General features: G+C 59.3%; 1 long non-coding RNA gene across 1 annotated transcript; it reads left to right on the top strand.

The window, feature by feature from the left end:
• The first annotated feature begins 6,503 nt into the window (after window positions 1-6,503).
• LOC120890618 (uncharacterized) lies at window positions 6,504-10,144 on the top strand. The gene is made up of 2 exons (XR_005734933.2): window positions 6,504-8,331; window positions 8,576-10,144. It is a non-coding gene; the product is annotated as an uncharacterized LOC120890618 (long non-coding RNA).
• The last annotated feature ends 6,813 nt before the right edge of the window (window positions 10,145-16,957 follow it).

Here is a 16,957-nt window from a genome sequence, read left to right on the forward strand (position 1 = left end):
CCACTTCTGAATCCCTCCTTTGTGCTTTGCGGGAGGGGAAAGAGGCATGGCAGAGCCCGCCGAGTCCAGCCCGCAATGCTGCCGCCCATGGTTTTCCCTGCCACCTGCAAAGGAAGGATGCCAGCCAGAGCCTCAGGTGGAGGAGAGCCCTGGACGACAGCCCTAGGACACACCAGCCCCCTTCAGGAGTGTGTAGCCCGGCAGCCAAACAGAAGGGCACTTGCTGAGCCTACTAAGCGATTCCGTGCACTGCGAGCGCCTCTGGCTCAGCTGCCCAGTTATGAAGCTCACCCGTGGGGGAAGCTGTCACGACCCCAGGGGGACCCCATGTGGCATCCTCAGACCCAGGCTCAGCACTCTGCAGAACTGCGGATCCTTACTTGTCTCTGTCCCCAGGGTCAGGTGTAGTGACGCTCCGTCGCCAAGCTCTTGCCTGTCGAAGCCATCCTGCCAATGCTGTGGACAGGGCCCTCTCTAGAAGGTCAGGGAAATTCTGCTTATTTGGAGGCTCAATGAGTGATATGTGAACAGTCAAAAAATGTACTAGATGTGATCTCAAGTTGTCACTGTTTCAAAAAAAAAAAAAAAACAGCAAGAACCCCTCAGCTCACTGCAGGGACTTGTCACCTGCTGTGAGAAGTGGCTGGCTTAGGGCCCAAGGTCCCTAGGACCAAAGTGCTCTGTCCCTTCCTCTGAGCGCCTCCTTCCTCAGAACCCTGGCCTCAGGCCCGCCTGGAAGTGTCAGAATGCAGATTCCAGGGCACCTCCAGAGACAGGCAGATTCAGTGTTTCTGGGGCCAGGCCCAGGAATCTGTGCTGTCCCCAGACTCCCCAGGTGACCTTGCCCGAGACTGTCGGGACACCACACTTTGTGTCTGTGTCAGCTCTTTCTCTTGCAAAGTTGCTGGGTAAAGGGAAATTATTTCAGTGTGGTGGTGGCTTGGCTCGGGGACAAGCACATGAACTCCTGAGTCAGACCTGGGTTCAAACATTGGCTATGTGGCCTTGGACAAGCCTCCTACAAAAACGGCAGTTGTCAGTGTCCCAGTCTCCTAGGCTACTAACAAGGGGGATGTGAAGCTCCGGGAACAGGACCCAGGATGCTGGAAAATTCACCAGCGAGTGTTTTACAGACTCATGCCCTCCTGGAAAAATGTCACTTCCTGCATGGGGACTTGGACGTCGAGGATGGACGTTAAAGCACTCCAGAGCCAAATTCCTGATAAATCTTCTTTTTCCTAGGTAAAGACTCCAAAGATCAAGGTGAATATTGGGGAAAGGAACCCCACAAGCCTGCCCCAGCTACGGGTGGAGGACAGAGGTGGTTTCGAACTATTTTTAGGTCGGGGTTCATGTCTGGGTTGCAGTTAGAAACTCCAGCTTCCTTTGAAGGGGGGTGGCAGGGGAGGAGTGGGGTCAGGCATGGGGGTGGGGGAGCACAAGGGGAATAAGGGCGTTTGTGCTGCCGGGAGACTTCTGGGGAGCAGGGTTTTGCACTGAAGGGAGCGGTATTAATAAAACCATCTGTGCAGACTTGGCCCATGTGGTTGCAATTAATCCCCTGCCTTCGCGCAGGTAGCTGACTCTCAGGGCTTGGCCATAGATGGGAAGACTCCTGTCTCTATCATCTGCCCACAGCCTCCCTCCTGCTCCTCGGCGGGATGAGGAATGTGGGCTTTACTGAACCATAAACTATTCCGGGGGAGCTGGGGAGGGGGCCGAAGGCTGAGCAATTAGTTCATGCTGCAGTCCAGACACCCAAACATGGTTGGATTCCAGCTGCAAAGAATATTTGAAATAAATGAGCTGTCCAGGGCCAGGAATTTGCTGTGTTTTCTGTCCGGGGCCATGGCAACCGGGGAGGAAATCATGAGCTTGGATGGGGCTGGAGGAGCAACAACTGATGTCCTGGCCCAGCAAGCCCGAGGAAGCCGCTCATGGCCCTCCTAGGGTTTCTCAGGACTTGGATGCTGGCAGGCGGGACTCGGTCTGATCATCCCCTGGTGCACTTGGACCTCGGTGTCCTCTTTTGAGCTCAGATTTTTTTTTTATTTTTTTATTGATTGATTTAAAGAAAAGAGGAAAACTGGCTCTTCTGGGGAAGCCTTCTTCCTGGGCCAGGGATGAATGGACCAATAGGATCTTCTCAGTGGACAAGTCCAGGCTGAGGGCAGCTGGCTGGGGGGCAGGTGACCTCTCTGACTGGGCCCTAGGTCTGTCTTTCCACCTGGCCCTGCCTACAGATTTTTCTGGATCTACTCTGGAGACAGAACGGCCTCCTTCAGCCTCCTCCCTTCCCCTGACAGCTTTTGGGGGTGGGCCTACGGCTATTGCTTAACATGTGTTTTGTACACACACACGAGTAACGGGACCTATTTGAGGTTTCAGGCTGAAGTTCCCGGACACCCCCTCATACTGGAACCAACAGGGAAATTTGGGGACCAAGCAAAATCCCAGGAAGCTTGATACACCATAGGTGGGGCCTAGAGAGCTACATCTTCCCAGGCCTGGCGATTCTGATGACATCGCCCCAGGGGTCCCCGGGGGCCTGGAATTATTTGCAGAGTTGAGCCCCTAAAGATCCCTCTGAGATTCCTCCACAGTCCTTTCATGGGACTGAGGCCCAGAGACCTTGGCAACCTCTGGTGCAAGAGATTCCACCGGTTGGTGAGTGTGGCTTACCCGGCTCCGTCTGCCCTGAGTCTCAGAACATGCAGCAGAGCCCCAGGAGTGGGGGGTGGACACAGCAAACCCACGCGTGAAGTGCTGGCTCTCAAAGGAACCAACAGGTCCACAGGGAGGTAGAGGCAGAGAAGCCTCTGTGGGGAACTCTTCCCCTGAGCCCGTTTACCACAGGAAATGGTCCAAGGAAGCCAAACCAGGAGCAGGGAGACACCATAAGGTCTCCAAGCTGCTGCCCAAGCTGGACTGTCCAGCAGGACTGTCCACCCAGGAGCTGCCCTTTTATTTGTAATGAGGGTGAAATTCATACGACATCAAATTCACCATTTCAGGTGGAGTACTAAGGCCCTCCACCCCTATCATCCCAGTGGCTCAGGAGGGTCGCAAGTTCAAAGCCAGCCTCGGCAACTTAGAGGCCCTAAGCAACTCAGAGAGACCCTGTCTCAAAATAATTAAAAAAGGCTGGGGATGTGGCTCAGTGGTTAAGCACCCCTGGGTTCAATCCCCAGTATCAAAAGTAAAATAGAAAAAAAAAAAATTTTTTTTTTAAATTCACCACTTCAAGTGCATGCTTGTGGCCGACCCCATCTAGGTCCAAAACATTTTGGGGCCCCCCTGCCCCTGACGCGATCACCCTCCACTCCCCCTCCTGCAGCCTGTGGCCACCAGGAATCTACTTTCTGCCTCAGTGAATTTGTCTGTTCTGGACATTTCCTTCCAGTGAATCATGCATCAGGTGGCCTTTTGTTTCCGGCTTCTTTCACTTCTGATTCGCATTTGAGGGGCACATTTCCTGACTCCCCCCACACACACACACACATGGCTTCCCTTGGGAGAATACTCCCACCGAGGGTTGTTTGAGAATTTGTGAGCCATCGTCTGCAAAGCACTTAGAACCCTGGCTGTAGAGCAATAAAACAGCTGGAAGGATTCTCTGCCCAACCAACCCCTGGGATGCCCAGATACCCCCAGGGTGTCCCAAATCAGCCCTTTCCTAAGAGGGCAGTTTCGGGGAAATTTCATGGGCCCTGGAGCTTCTGTCCTCCCGGCAGATCGATCTGGTAACCGGGCATCGGAGCGCAGTGTAGGGAAGAGCTGTGTCCCCGTCGGCCTCTCTGACCCCCACTCTCCACTGCGTTCCTGAGGCTGCGGTGCCAACGTACCACAAACTGGGTGGCTTCAAACAGATGCCATGTATGTATTCTCTGACAGCCCTGGAGGTCACAAGTCCAACATCAAGACCCAGGCAGGGCCGTGTCCCCTCTGGGGTTCTAGGACAGGAAATTCCCTGCCCTCTTCCAGTTTCTGTTGGCTCCAGGCATCCCCTGACCTCTGGGTCCGTCTCCCGTGGCCTTCACTCCTCTGCTCTGTGACTGCCCTGAAAGGACACTTGCCACTGGACTTAAGATGATCTCATTTCAGGGTCCTCAACTCAATGGCAACCCGAGTAGCGTCACATCCACGGGTTCCAGGGTGAGGACGTGGACACACAACCCTCTACCCATATCTTCAGAATAGACCTCCTAACAGTAGGCACTCCTGGGGTGGCCATGAGGATTGACCAGTCAATAGAGGAGCAAGTCACCGTCCAGCGCCAGGCCTGAGGGAGGTACCACCAACAGACCAGACTCCCACCATTATTAGCCACCCACCTCCTGCCCTGGCTCTTGCAGCCAGTCCCACAACACCAGATCTGCTGGAGGATCCATGGGTGTTCTACCAGTTGGGTGCTTAGGGTTGGCTGGGAAGCCACAGGGGTGGGCTCAGGCCGGGAACTTGTTTTGGATCTAGATCTTGGACTCTGACCAGCTGAGTGTGTCCTTGGGTCTTGGAAGAGTGACCTTGCCTTGGGGGACACTGGAAAGAGAGGCTGGGCTGAGGCTTAGTCTAACTGCCAAGTTCGCCATGGAGGTTCAAGGTCATCTCTCTGCATCTCGCTTTGGGATGGAGGGATGCGGCTCAGATCCCCTGAGCTTCTCCTGCCAAGCTGCTCTGAATTCATCCTACAAGGAGGTGGAATGTGAGTCCCAGGCTATTTAAAGCTCTCGGAGGCCATAGGTGCAGCTGGGGCCAGGCCAGGCCGGGTGCCTGGGTCGGCCCAGGAGTCCTCTGTGCACATGGTTTGATTTACAGGAGGCCGCGAGCAGCTCCGACTGCAGACAGAGAAGTATTTGAAGCAGCTGCCAGATGTTGTGTCTGAGCTGGGTTTTTACAACTTGCTTACTGGTTAGCAGCCTGCCTCCCACTGGGGTTCAGCTTGCCCCAGCGGGTTCAGGGCCCTGGCACCGACCCACGGGCCTTTCCTCAGCAGCCTCGTGGGCCCTCCTCTCAGCCCAAGCCTGTTCAGCCTCAAGCGGAGCCAGCGTGGGAGCCCAGTTGCCAAAGCTTCTTATCTCCCCGGAGTCAGTGCAGCCCTGACTTCAGATATCTTTCAGGCACCCCAAGAATGCTCTGGAATATCCCGAGTTCACAGCTGGGCCCTCCGGGAGAGGCAGGACCCCTCCAACTCCCAGGACAGCTTTGGCAATGAGGCACCTCTAAAGCAGGATGACTCGCCAGGGCTGCCCCCGAGCACTTGGGCACGGCCTGGAAGATGTAACCGAGGGTGGCCCTGCCCACTCACTTCACTTTGGCCTGCTGTTGCCAACCTCTTAAAATGGACTATGGGAGGCCACAGGGGACCAAGGCAGGGACCGCAGCGCAGCGAGGGACTTCAAGAAGGCTCCCAAGACTCTGGAAATCCCAGTGACCCAGGGAAGTCCCAGTAGGAGGCAGCGGTGGGACCAACCTGAGGATGAAGGCCACTGTCCTAGGCCAGGCCACCCCTTCAAGTGGTCTGGTTTCCTCGGCACGTGATTGTTGGGGTTCACTTGAAGCCAGGGGTGTTTCTCAGCCCCTCCCCCTGCAGGGGAGGCCTGTCAGGGAGGCGCATGACTCGGGGCCCATGATCACTTCCTGAGGCCACTTGGAATGGACTCCTCAGAAAGCCTGGCTTGGAGCAGAGCAGGCGACAGGGAAAGGGCTGGGGAGGAGGGCGGGGCTGCGGGCGGAGGCCCTGGTCAGTCTGGTTGCGTGAGAAAGCACACTCGCGTTGTCCAGGAATCCCAACGCCGCCAGAGTGGACAGAGTGTTCAGTCCCCTCCCGAACGGGCCAGAAGCGCTTTGTCCTCTGGGAAGGAAAACACCCTTTGCCTGCAGGCGAGGATTCGGCTCTCCCTTGCCAGAGCCGCCCCTCGGAATGCCCGGGTTCGGAAGATGGAGCTCTGTGCCACGGGGCGGGAGGGACCCTGTCTCTCCTGGGGGCTGAGACCCCTGCAGCCTGCATTTTAGGCCGCCCTGAGGAGCTCCACCTCCGCCCCCGCCTCCGACTCTGCTCCTGATCTTTGGCTTCTGAATCCTCCAGAGAATCAGGGAACATGTTCTCGCAGCTCGCCCTGTCCCAAGAGTTAGCAGCCCAGAGACCAGGGCAGGGTTCAGGGGGTTCCTGGGCTGGACCCCTGCCAGGGTGAAGCTGCTGGGGAAGGGCAGCAGCCCAGGCCAGGGGTGAGGGCGTCTGAGCTGGGGACTCAGAACACCAGCCAGGGCCAGGCCCACGACTCTGGACCAGTCACCGCCTCCTCCACCAACTGGGAACAGGGACGGCTTCCAGCCAAGCCCTCATGCCGCCAGGTCAGATGAAGCCGGGGGATGGGGCGGTCCTCCAACACTGAAAAGCCCAGCTTGCCCCAGGCCTGTGACGTTTCTCCATGGGACAGAGCAAAGGGAGCCACCTGGGGTGCCAACCCCCCCCCCCCGAGAGCCCTTTGCTCTGGACCAGTGGCTTCTCCTGGGTCCACAGCAGCACCATCCCTGGAAGCTCGGGTCCCTCGGAGTCACCCTGACCCTGGCTTCCTGGAAGGATGGGTTGAGGATGTCACCCCTCAGCCGAAGCCAGGAGGCGGAGACAGCCATCCTGGCCACCTGTGAGGTGCAGCAGACCCTGCCGGGGTTGGAAATAGAGGCCCCCTCGTCTCCTTTGGCAAACAGGACTTGACCCCTGGGCCAGAAACCTGAGTTTGGAGCAGGGGGCAGGGGGCAGGGGGCACAGACCACAGACACAGGAGACAGGCCCTCAAGTGGTGCAGAAGGAGGAGCCGTGGGCTCTGCGGGGCAATCAGAGCAGGGCTGGCCTAGCAGGGTTTGAAAGGGTAAATAGGAGTTTTCCAGGGGAGGACAGTGATCCCATCTGTGTACCTTGCTCTGTAAAATGAGGACATTGCTGGGTGGCTCTTCATGAGCTACTGGGACAGCATCTGGCATATTAGCACCATTTAAGGGTTTGTGGACACAGTGATAATAACGTGCAGTCCATGCTCCCAGCCTTTCTGCCTCCCGCCAACAGCCCCTCAAAGGAACCCTAAACCCAGGACTTGAGGGACGCGGCATCATTCATTCTGGATTTTTCTGCTTCCCAGCAGCCCCTGGTCCAGGTCTACTCCGGATTCCCCCTGGGGGCTCCAGCTACAAACCCTGCGGCCTTCTCTGTTCTGACAGTTTCCCCAGAGTGTCGGGCCCAGCCTCCAGGGAGAAGGGCTGCCTGCACCGCTCCCTGAGCCCTGCTTTGGGGTCTGGGTTTTCTGGGAGAAGCCTCTCGCTTCCAGGGCCAGCTGGGACTGTCCTGGGAAGGTCTCTCTTCTGCTCCTGGTGACCAGGATTTGGGGGCTCTGTGGGGATCTGTGGGCCAGCCCAGTGATGTTACCATTCCTCGATGGGGTGGGGGTCAGGGCCCAGCACCCCCAGGCTCCAGAATAGCCACAGTAGGTGGAGGCCACATCCTCCCACAGTCATGTCCTGGGCCAGGCCCAGCAGGCGCTGGGGCTGACTCCTCCTCGGGCCACGGATTCAAGAAGGACTGAGGTGGAAGACCTGGGCCCCGACTGCCACCCCGCCACTCAGGTGGTCCCAGGAAAATAGCCCCAGCTCTGGCACCTCCAAGCCACCCTCCCAAGCCAGCGTGTCCTAGGGCCGCCCCTTTCCGCTGGCGCAGCCCTGACCGGGCCAGCGAGCACTCCACGCGTCCTCCTGATTCCCCACACCAGAGTGACCTGGCTGCTCAGAGAGGCTCCTCCTGGCTCCAGCTTTGCTTCCCATCCCTTCCCTTTTCCAGGGACCGATGTTCCTGTTTGGAGCTTGCCCGTGGGGAGGGGACTTCCCGGCAAGCCCCCAGCGCTCTGTGCCAGCCATGGTGACCATTTTCAGCTCATCATTTGGGTCAGGCAGGGCGCGTGGCTCTGGAGGTAGAAGAGGGAAAAACAGTAACCACGGAGCTAAGGAGTCACCGCCAGGGTGACTGGTGACGCCCTACTATGCAGCACGCTTTTCACCCTTGTTTAGTCCCTTCCTTCTCTGCTCGTCCCCAGGCAGAGGGTCCTCTGTCATCCCCACCTTCAGAAGAAGACCCTGAGGCTCGGGCAGCTGGGGGGCATCATCCAGGGTCACATGGACCAGAGCGGCAGGTCCGTCTGGCTGGCACGTGCCAGGAGCCTCCCCGCCCTGCCTGCCAGTACCTCCAGGGACGGCGGAAACCCTGAGTCTCCACGGCCTGCAGGCTTCATCTGGGGCACCAGGCATCGGGGCTTCAGGAGCAGGACGTCTGGGCTAGTGTCCCAGGTGGGGTCAGGGGAGAGAGGCTGTGGAGCAGGTGGAGGCCAAGGGGAGGCTCGGGTGGGTAGCACCCGGCCCTGGGGAAAGGGAGGTGTCCCTGGGGCTGGAGATGCAGTCTGGCCACCGAGACAGGAACTGGGTGGCCGCGAGGCCTCGTGCGCTGTGCTCTGGGGGCCCGTGGTCCTCTGGGAGAGGGATCAGAGCAAGTCGCAGGGGTCTCCACGTTTCACCCGGTCCGTTGTGTTTCCAGGTCCCTTTTCCCCGTCTCCATCTGGAAGCCTCCCAGGCACGACCGGAGCCCTGCCTGGCACCTGTGAGCGCTTGGTGAGTGCTGGCAGCCTCCGGGAGCGGTGAACCCACAAATGGATGGACAGACAAGCAAGCGAGAAATCATCCACCAGGGTGTGCCCCCACCCTGGCTGGTTGATCCCCAGGGTCCAGCTCCCCCAGGGAATCAGGTGACCCTGAGGAGGGTGGGACCACAGAGAGGTGTGATGTGGCTGCTGGCCCTGGCCCCCAGGCCCCAGGAGGCCCAGATTTTTGCAGATCGGGACCCAGCTGTCCTGCAAGGCCTGACCCCGTCAAGGAGGCCCCTCCGTCCTTCCAGTGCCGGCCTCATCCAGGAGGGCAAGCTCTGTGGAGACCCCGAGGGCTGCTCTGCCGAGGGGGGTCAACAGGACCCCGCTGGCCTCCCCAGGGCCGCACACCCCTGTTTTCTCTGAACACATCCCCGTGTCCAGCTGTCCTCAAGTCACTGAGGACAACGGGCCCAGCTGGGGTTACCTTGGTCTTCGGGGCTCGGCTTCGGTTGCCAGCTCAGTTTTATGAGCTGTTTAATCTGCACTCTTTCCCCGTGCCCTCCAGGATGGCCTCGGACGGTAACTCCAGCTGTCTAGACAGAGGCCGCCCCGACAGGGCCGTAAATAAAAATAGCTCCGTGTCCCAGGCCCTGGAAAGAGCAGGGAGGGGTGGGCAGCTCCCGCAGGCTGGCTGTGCCTGGGCTCCCCCAGCCCCTGGCAGGCCCTGGTTCTGCCCCATGCCCACCTCCCTGCAGAGCCCAGGTGGTCCGCAGAGGCGGTGAGGGAGGAGGCCTAGTGGTCCTGAGTGGCCCTCACAGGACCAAGGTGGCGAAGCACCTCACCCCCCCCCCGTGGCACTTCCCCTCCATCTGACCCCCAGGGGCAACCTGGGCAGTTGGACCCTGCGGCCAGTTAGGACTTCAACTTGGACTCAGTCAGTGCTCCATCCACTGCTCTCGGGCCTGGGATGAGAGAGGCCCAGACTGGAGGCCAAGGCACGTGGTCAGGATTTTCAGTCACATGTCTTTCCGTCCCTGTCCACGGAAGGACATGGTGGGTCCCTGCTCCCTCTGCCCCTCACTTACTGCCTTGTTCCCCACTGTCTCCTAGTGTCAGTTCAGGGCCTGCTCCAGGAGCCAGGAGAGGCTGGGCTGAGCTCAGAGCAACAGGCAGGCAGAGGGAGCTCAGGGTGCCCCCTGAGCCCGGTGGGCAGGCAGGCAGGCACTGCTGACACACTGTGGCGTGCCTGGAGCGTGCAGGAGCCTCGCTGAGTGTCTCCAGGTAGGGTGGGGGCAGGTAAAAGAAGCTTGCTGCTCCGGGATCCGCCATAGCCCCGAGTCCCCTGTTCCCCACATGTTCTCAGAGGGTAGTTTATGTCAGCACCTTCAGAGGTGAGGTGCCCTGGTGCACACACAACCTGAACACCTCTGCAAGGCAGCCCTATGCCACCTCTCCTCCCCCCCACCCCTGGGTCCAGTCAGATCAAGTCTCTGCAATAAACCCTGGCTCCTTTGTGGACAGTGGCGTCTTCATTTTAGCCTCTAATATGGGCTGGGGGAGCCCTGGGGCCCAGGGAGAGAGCAATAGAAGATTTGCAAAGAACAAAGAACATTCTTTAAGATGGAACGTGGTTGCAGCTTGTGGTGGAAAGGGAGACTATGGGCCAGGTTCAGAGAGGACACAAGTGTAAGGGCCAGCATGGTGCCCAGCACACGGCCCACGCCCTGCGTATAGGGTGGAGCTTCTGTTTTAATTACTGGAGGCCAAGAGTAGATGGCAATCTTCAGGCTCCTCACCCAGGGCTCCAGCTCAATCTGGAGAGCACGGCCACCCAGCCACATGGGACTTGGTGAATCCCCCGACTCGCTCACTGTTCCCACGGGTCCCCAAATACTGCCCCCACATCTGCATGGGGCAGGGCCCTTGAGAGCCAAGCCTGAGGAACACAGCAGAGGCGGCAGGAGGGCCACTACCAGGCACGACACACCCCACTGCCCACCAGAGCCCCCGGCTGCAGACTGGCCTCGGCCACGGCCATCCTTGCCAAGGGGCTCCCACCTCATGGAAGGGGCTGCCTATACTTGAGGTTCTTCCTCCTCCCCATCTCCCCCTTCCCTACACCGTCAGATTCACAAAACGAGAATACATCCTGTCCCGACCTGGGACAAGTTCACCTCGTGACAAAGAAGACTCAATCATCAGGCCAGGTGTCCCCCCACCTGCCTGCGGCAGCTGAGCTGGCTTTGCTCCACCCCCTGCCCCACCCAGGGGTGTCCCGACCCGTCTGCAGGGCAGACAGTCAGGAGTGTTGGGAGTCCCCAGACTGCCATGGACAAGGGAAGAGGTGGCAGGAAGCCACACATCTCTTGGTGGACATTTGCTCACATGCTTGACTTGTTGAAGGTGGAGAAGGGAGTCAGGAGGAGATGGTGGGTGGGATGGGGCCCACCAGGGACACACAAATGCCACAGGATGTGGCTGGTGTCATTCTGGTCCTGACCCAGGGAAGGGTCCGTGGGGTAAGGGTGGGCCAGCAGCAGGGGCAGTGGCACCTCCACAGGAACAGGGGCTGAGGGGAGGATGGCCACCTAGGGAAGACCAGGGCCATGCACACATCTCGTGACTTGTCACATTCCTGTCCCCAAATACACCAGAGGTGCTTCTCAGAAGCAGAAGGGAAGAGACCAGCAGAGACCAGGACATTGGAACACACCGGCCTGTGCCTTTAAATCTACAAGTGACGGAAAATCCGGGTGTCCAAAGCCAGGGGAGAGGGGTTTGACCAGCACAACCGGGGAGGAGACAGTGACTGGGGCAAAGTCCAGCCACTCCCGGCTCCTCAATAAACCACCAACTAAACTAGGACCAAGTGGCCTGTCTGCGCCCCAACCCTGTGCGGCACCGTCCACCCTCTGGTCTCAGGGCTTCCCGAGTGGGGGAGGCCTGACCTCAGCGGGCCCTACAGCTGTCGGGGGCAGGGCCAGCGCTCCAGACAGAGGTGGCTCTGACTCCCAGCGGCCCCGTCCCCTCGGCCCCTCTGTGTCCTGTACCGCCTGGCACCGTGTTGGCACCAGCCGTGTTTACTCAGTGCTGGACCCGAGAGAGCAGAGCCCTCCCGGCCTGGCTCGGGCTCAGCTCTCCATCTTGCCCATCAGCTCTCAAACAAGTGTCTGTGGGGGGTGGGGAGGGCCAGGCGGCGTCAGGCCAGCGCTCAGGCCTCCAGGGCCTCCAGTCTGGCTGGGCACAGGCTGACCACAGAGGAGACAAAAGGGAGGCATCCAAGGACAAGGCCCAATGGTAGAGCTCCCAGCTTTGTAGCCCCCTGAGGCCGAGACCCAGGGCTGGGATTCGAGGCTGGAACCCAACTCTTCCTGATGTCTCCAGAATCCCGGACAGCATGTGGTACCCTGAACCCCAGCTCAGCCACTCAGAAAAAGGGGCAGGCTCCCTCTTCACAGGAGGAGAAGTGGAGGCCCAGAGGGAACAGGGTGGCCCAGGCCAGGTCCAAGAAGGTGCCAGATGGGGTTTCTGTCTACTCATTCACTACACCCAGCCTTGGAGGGGACCCAGGGGGTGCGGGGGCCACCGTTCCTGAGGCCACAAGAGCAGACTTGGAAGTAGCCCCTGGCTCTGCCAGAGGTCCGTCTGCGTCACCTGCCAGGCCTGTGACCCAGCTCACCAACACCTTCCCTGAGACTCGGCAGGCCCCCTGGGGGAGAAGTGCTCTCTGCTGGGGGTCTGAAGCCAGCAGACAGGGCCTGGAGCTGCTGGGCCCCATCTGGGTCTTGCCCTGCCGAGCTGCCAGAGGTCAACCCAGCCCAGGGAAGCCCGTACCTGAGAGAGGAGGACCCTGCCCACCTGAGCCGTCCCTGGCACACCTGAATTCAGAGGTACCTCAGGCCAGGCCATCCCGAGATGCTGGGCACCAGAGCCAGTACAGCAGAAGCTGAGCGGGGCTGTTCTGTCACCCGGGGCTCAGGAGTTAGGAGCCCACTCTCCCCACTTCACTCCCCAAAGTCCCTCTCTCCACGACAGAGCTGGCTTTTCCTGGGACCCTGAAGAGGGGACACTGCTTCTGACCAGGGGCATAGTCCTGGAGCTCAGTGGCATGACTTTGGCAGTAACTGGCCTTCACAGAGGGTCCGCTGCTTCATGGCACATGGGGACAAGGACAGTGGATGGAAGGAGATGGAGAGAGTGCTCAGTGGTGGCCACTGGTGTCCCAACAAAAAGGCATGGCACCTTTGGGACAATTCCAGAAGAGTCTATTGAAGGTGGGGGTGGAGGGGAAAGAAGGACCCTGGGGGTGGTAATGGCAGAGGGGAGCCATAACCCAAACCCAGAGCCAGAGGACGCCCCAAGGGCAGCAGCAACCTGTGCTCGAGGGACAGGGCCAGCCCAAGAGGGCCTTTCAGTGAGCTGAACTACATCTCAGAGAGATTGGTCCACCCAAAACTCCAGAAGGTGACCTTATTCAGAAATAGGCTCTTTGCAGATGCAACTAGGTAAGACTCCGAATGTCCTTGACCGAATTCCAATCTGCTCGTCCGGCACCCCAGAGCCTCGGTGGGGACCAGGCTGAAGTTACCCCTGCTGGCCCTACGAGAAGAGAGGTCACTGAGAGAAGAAGAGCAGAAGGCCATGTGAGGACAGGGGCAGAGATGGCAGTGATGTGACACAAACCAGGGAAGCTGGGGCCAAGAAGCTGGAAGAGCCCGGGAGGGGTGTGGCCCTACTTTGGAGACCGCTGGCCTCCTGGGCTGGGCGAGTGGGCCTTGTTTTAAGCCGCTCCACTTGGTGATAAGGGCAGCTCCAGGAGTGCAGGCCTCGGGGGAGGGGACCAGGTGGATGAGTACCCTGTCCTCGGCCCCTCCCTCTCTCTAGCCTGTCCTGGGGCTTCCCAACCAGAAGGTGGAGGTCAGGGGAGCCCAGGGGGGGCCTACAGAGCTCAGCCTGAGGCGGGAAGCAGGACCAGGGTGGGGCCGGGCCCAGAAGATGACAGGGACAGTTACTGTTACCATGACACCCCTCCCAGATGCCCGCCAGACACCTGTGGCTCTCCCGTGCCCACTGAGGTGGGGCCTCGATGGAGGCCCGCCCGCCTCCCCGGGTCGGGAGTGGTGTTGGCCTCTGGGCCCATTTCCTCCCTCTGCTTGTCACGTGGGCATCCAGGAAGTTTCTCCAGAGATCCAGCTGCACTTCCCCTCCCATGCCCACCTGCCCTCTGCCCCGGACCATCCTGGAAGAAGACAGAAAAGAGGGTTTCCACCTACAGCAGGGGGCCCAGGCAGGTGTCCCCTGCAGAAGGGCAAAGCCAAAGGAGTTGCGAGAGCTTCGCTTCCATCTTTCGCCAGCTCCTCCACCCAGAGAGAACAGCAGCCCCCTAACCCCAGGCTCCAGGTCCCAGAAGCCCTCACACACCCCAAACTGGCTTCAAGGCCCCGGGACTGAGTGACCAAAGTGAGTCTCCACACGTTTTCTAACCACAAAGTGCCAGGGGAAGACTGTGCTCAGGGCTCTCAGGCTTCCAGCACCCCGACACACACAGACACACACACAGACACACACACACACAGACACACACACAGACATACAGACACACACAGACACACACAGACACACACACACAGACACACACAGACACACACACTGCACTCACATGACAGATGGAGGACACTCACGTGGGCCATGCTCAGAGTCTCATGGATTCTCCCCACGTGGGTGCACAGAAATTCATGAGCACCAGGAAACACCAGGCTGCAGGCAAAATGGGCCGAGGCACTGCAGCCGGGTCTCCTCCCACTTCTGTCCCACCCAAGGGAACATCTCAATACCAGGGTCAGGAGTGACATTCGCAGGGGCCCTTTGTTGCCAGGGACTGAATCCCATCCCACACAGATTTGGGCAAAATGGGATTTATTGGCTCCTGTATCGGAAAAGTTCAGGACCAGGCGAATTGGGTCTTGACAGGGTCCTCAGGGAGCACCCTGTCACCTCCCAGGCACAGGGTCCCTGGATTTCCCACACAGCCCCGTCTAGAGGTGAGCTGTCACCTGAGTGGCCTGATGGCTGCGGCCATTCCAGGCTTACGTGGACCCTCAGCCACCTCAGAGGGAGGGTGACTTTCTTCCCCGTGACGTCCACATGCAGGCCAAAGCAGAGCCCTGTGGACGCGGCCTCCTGCCCTAGGCCAAGGAGAAGCTCTTGTGCCTGTTTGAATTTTCTGGCCACACGGTCCAGCCGGGAACCGGAGAGAGGTCAGCTCTACCCAGACCCAGCACTGAGAGGGGAGGGGGCAAAGGAAGGTCCAGGAGCTTCTGCCAGGAGAAGGGGAGGAACACCAGGCAGTGGACAGGACCGGAGACGGCCCTGGCGGGTTTCCTGCGGATGCGTGGCCAACAGCCAGGCTCAGTGCTCAAGAAAAGACAGGGTGCTACCTCTTGGTTCTAGAGGCCGGTGCTGGTTCTTTCTGGAGGCTCCAGGGAGAGTCTAGAGGCCACCTGCATTCCTGGGCTGGCCGTCCCTCCTCCATCTGCAACACCAGAAGAAGGCAGAGTCTCAAGTCTCCTCCTTTCTGTCTCTTTGTGCCTTTCTAAGCATCTGTCTCTGTGGGTCTCTGTCTCTCTCCTTGTCTCTGCCCCTCCTGCCTGTCTCTTGAAGGACCCACAGGTTCTGGTGGTGAGGATGGGGGTGTCTTCAGGGGGCCATGTTCTGCCCACCACATGCCCTCATAGTCAGACAAACGGGCTTATAGTCAAGCCCTCGCTCTTACTGATGGGAAATGGTCAGCCCTGCCTCAGTGGCCACCAGCAAGTGAGCCTCCTGTCATCACAAATGCTGGCCCTGACCTTCCCTGTGCACACAGGGCCCAGCACTCGGGCCAGTGGCAGAGAGAGAGCCCACCAAAGGCACCAGGACATGGCAGGGCAGAGGTCCAGTGGCCAGACACAAGGGGACATCATGCCCTCACTGTTCATAGTTTCAGAGTACCAGGAAGTCACAGCAAAATCCAACCAGGGTCAGGATCCGACGCGAGTTGAGAGACAGCCTCACCAGGCCCTCGGCAGAGTTTGCACTGACAGATTCCAAACCAATAAAGAGCTTTAAGATTACAAAAGAAAAATAGGGCTGGGGCTGGGGCTCGGTGGTAGAGCGTTTGCCTGGCATGTATGAGGCACTGGGTTTGATTCTCAACACCACATTCAAATAAATGAAGAAACAAAGGTCCATCAACAACTAAAAAATATTTTTTAAAAGATTAAAAAGTATAAGTGATTTAGGATAGAAGAACCATGGATCCTGACCCAGGTTTCCCCTCCAGAGCTGGCACCCGGGGGACTGACTTGCACCCAGGAACCCGGCCTTGAGAATCAGCACACTCCTGGCTTCCTGCCCAGCATCCTATGGGCCCTGGAGGAGGCTCCTGCTGACAAGGGGCTGGTTCTGCCACACACGTCCTGGGATGGCCTCAGCAACCCCCAGGGGAGACAGGGACAGGGAGGCAAAGAAGACAGGGGTGTGCCCCGCAGTGTGGTCGGAACCAAGGTCAGCTGCCGTCTACCTCTTGCCATCCTCAACGGCCACCCCACAAAAGCCCAGGTCTCCCTGAGTCCTGTTGAACCAGACCCCAGTGAACTGAGGCCTCTCCCCAAATCGGTCACCAGGCTTGGCAGGACACTGTGGTCCACTTCCTCCAGGAGAAATGAGAATCCGGGAGTCTGGGGGTTGGAGGCGGGTCTGCTGCAGGTCTGTCCCTGAGATGGACTCCAGAGCCCAGTCCCCTCTCCTGGCCTCGATGACCCGGCCACAGGAGAGATTTAAAAATACTTGTCAGTTAAGTCGGGGAGGGCTCAGAGTGGCCCCTGGACACAGCTTACAGGCCGGGCTCTGCAGCAGCTAATCAGTTGGCACAGAGCCCCTGGCCACGGCCGGGCAGCCACACCCTGGGCAAGCCAGGTTTTTCCTGAGTGGAAGCAAGTTCAAGCCCTGTGCACCCCACAGGCCCAAGGAGCCCAGCAGCCCATCCGGGCCCCATAGGAAAGCGGGGATCGTGGCCACCAGCTGGGACGACGGAGGAAGTTTCCAGGCTGCTTCTCACCCTCCTGAGTCCCTTGGGAATGTTTGAGACCAGGAGGCAGGTGGGGAGGCTGCAGGGGACTTTGCACAGCTCTGCCAGGGTCACAGTTGGGGCACGGGGGGAGCTGGGCCACGCGGGCCCAGGGAAGGCTGGACAGAGGCAGCGGGAGGATACAGCTGCAGCCTCAGACCAGACACCACTTCCTCTCTCCCACCAAAGACCTCGCTCTCTGGAAACGCTAGGCAGCCCCTCCCAC

This window comes from Ictidomys tridecemlineatus, chromosome 11, assembly GCF_052094955.1.
Source record: "Ictidomys tridecemlineatus isolate mIctTri1 chromosome 11, mIctTri1.hap1, whole genome shotgun sequence".
Lineage (NCBI taxonomy): Eukaryota > Metazoa > Chordata > Mammalia > Rodentia > Sciuridae > Ictidomys > Ictidomys tridecemlineatus.